Raw genomic sequence first — 3044 nt, 5'->3', positions numbered from 1 at the left:
TTTCATTGAATAAATGTGGGTAAAAGGTCATAAAATCCCTTAAATCAAGCACAAGATAAACCCTACAAATGGGGTTTGTCATGCATCTGCTTGCATCTGCTCTGAATATTGCTTTGAATACATTGCTGCCATCATTTGATTTTTATCTTGGTAAATTGTGTTTACTGTGTTTATGATACATTTGAATTACCTTGATAAAATGCTTTATGTTGGATATATTTTTGGCAGTTCTCTTAATTTTTAATGGAAATAATTGTTGTGCTTGGAAAGATTATATCTTGCTTGAAAATTACTTTTCCTACCATAACTATGATTGCTCTGATTTATTGGAAACTATTTTTGAACAGCAAAAATTATTTTTGTTTGATTATGTTGTGTGCATTGAGCAGAAAGTCAGATTACTGATAACAAATGAGTTTTGTATATCATTCAAATCTGCTCATAAATCAAGCATTCAACATTTCAAAAATTATATGTTGAATAACATTGTTACTTGAAACTTGATTAAATTGTTATAGGTTAGTGCTTCCCTTAATAAAAATGACATATATTGAGGGGGAGCCATGTGACAATTTGAAAGGGGGAGAAATTCAAATTCAAAGGAAGTATTCTTTACTCAATCTTTAAATTTCTTTCCATTTCAATTTTGATAATGTTTGTCATCAAGGGGAAGATTGATGAGTTTGGAAAACTCTAAATTAAATTAATGATGATCAAACATTATTAACAGCAAAATTATTAATCTAATTTTGATTGATATATTAATTAAATTAATTTTGCTGTGCAGGTTTTAATTGGGCCGAAAAATGAATGAACTGCAGCAAGCCCAAAATCAAAACTTGCAATCAGCCTTATTTAATATTTCCTAGACTATGGCTGAATGGTTATAATAGATGTTGGGGAAAATAAATTTTATTATTACAACCCCAAAGAAAGCTTTCTTATATGTTTTATGCATGATCCAAAAATCCATCAGGAAAGCAAATGTTACTAACTGGGCTAAATTAATTTTGTTGCTATAAAGCCCAACATTATTTTTTTATGAATGTTTCCAAGCTTGGTCCGAAACCAAGTTAGAAAGAAAGCAAATTGGCTTCATGCTTTCCAACGGACTCCATTTCTTTTTAAGGATGGATTTCAAATTTAATATGCTAGCATTGGAAACATGAGAGAGAATATGAGTAACTTTGATTAGATGGGTATCAATGAGCTACACGTTACTCAGTAAAAGGGAAGTGGACATTTATTTTTTGCTTTATCAAAACACATTAGTTAATGTTCAATTTCTCTTTCTTCTCTCTCATCTCTTTCTTTCTTCTCCTTCGGTTATTGTCCAGGAAGCCATGGAAGCTACACCTACTCACCGAAAAGAAGAAGCTACATGCATCAAGACCATCAAGCTAATAATGACAAGAAAACACATGAAAATAAAGTATGTTGTGGATGAGATTATCACCAAAAAGTGATAAGATTTGGTGAGGTAATCTCGGATCCTTCATACTCAAAAAGAAAGAAGAAGATTCGGCCAGCAAGGTGAAGATTCTTGGAGGCATGGCTTGTCTCTGATTCTGCTCAACCACCACAGGAAGTAGCTAGAGTGGCGAAGTGATGGAAGAGGCAGAGATTGGAGCAGATGAAGTCATAATCATCATGAAGCATCAAGGGCCAGAAATCCATCTTGGAGAGCAAGCCAAGGATGGAGCGCCCAGATTGATGAAGTGTGATGAACAAGGAAGAACTAGAGGTACTTGCATGTTGGATCTTGCACGAGTTGCCTCTTCTCTCTGTGTGGCCGAACCGGTTTTGTTTTGGAGGAAAAGAAGCTAAGCTCGGTTTTTGTGTTTCAACTGTGAATGCTTCACTTTTCTATAAAAGGGGTGAACCGTCACGGTTTGATTCAAGGAGTAAGATTTGAGAGTGCAAGACACAGAAGTCTCAAAGCTACCTAAGCTAGCAGTTTTTCTTCTCCCTCAATGTATTCTGTTTAGTATTTTTCTTTTTAATTTTGTCATGTCTTGAGTCTCATGGAAAAAGGCAAACAAGTGAGGTTTGTATGAAAAAGCCATAGAGCGGAAAAAGGCATAGAGTGCAAAATTAAAAGAAAAAGCCATAGATGTCTTAGAGTTCCTTTGTTCATCTATGTTGTGTTTCATGATTATGTGGGAATCCCCTTGTAAGTTGGGTTAGCACTTTACAATTTGTAATCTAGTTGATTATAGTGAAATTCTTTCATTGTTGTGATGGAGACTAGATGTAGGCTGCACTGCACTTAGCAGCTGAACCAGGATATATCTGGGTGTAATCTTCTCTCTCTCTACTTCTTCATTTCTGTTTCTGCTGCACAGGAGCTAAAATAAAAAATGTCTCGTGCCAAGTGACGAGACAAAAGTAAAAAGTCTCGTGGCTAGGGACGAGACAAAAACAGAAAAGTCTCCTCAAAGACCAGAAAGTGTAATCAAGAAAAAGGCGGTTAAGATTCAACCCCCCTTCTCTTAGCCACTGAAACCATCAAAAGTCTCTAACAAATATGCAGATAATCAGACAATGATTCAGAAGCTAAACTATAAACAAAAAACATGTGTTATAATGCAATTGGAGTGACAAATTTCTTCTAAAAATGATGGTATCAAATGAATAAACTTGGTTTACCATAGGTACCATGTAAAAAGTTGGTAAGAACGTGGGGTATGTTACTGTTGAAAAGCTATCATCAATTAAGTATTGAAGCCAAAAAAAAAAATAGAACATATAAGAAGAAACCTATACCTCAATTTGCTTTGGTCAACTAATGCAATAGCAATCTATTTCCCTGACAATATGAGAATGGAAACCTCTCTTCCACTAATTGATCTACACTGCAAAACGATGGAAAGGTTTTTTTGACTAAATATTATAAATAAATGACAAAGTTGCTAGTGAATAAAATGTATCTAGTTGTTAGTTTCCTCAAGTCCAACAAATCTAGCATACTACAACTTTATTTTTTATTCTTTTTTTTTGTGATAAAAACACCACTTTTATTTTTCTATTCTTATTAAAAGTGT

Source organism: Arachis hypogaea, chromosome 1 (genome assembly GCF_003086295.3).
Source record: "Arachis hypogaea cultivar Tifrunner chromosome 1, arahy.Tifrunner.gnm2.J5K5, whole genome shotgun sequence".
Taxonomy (NCBI): domain Eukaryota; kingdom Viridiplantae; phylum Streptophyta; class Magnoliopsida; order Fabales; family Fabaceae; genus Arachis; species Arachis hypogaea.
This window is presented reverse-complemented; position numbering follows the sequence as displayed.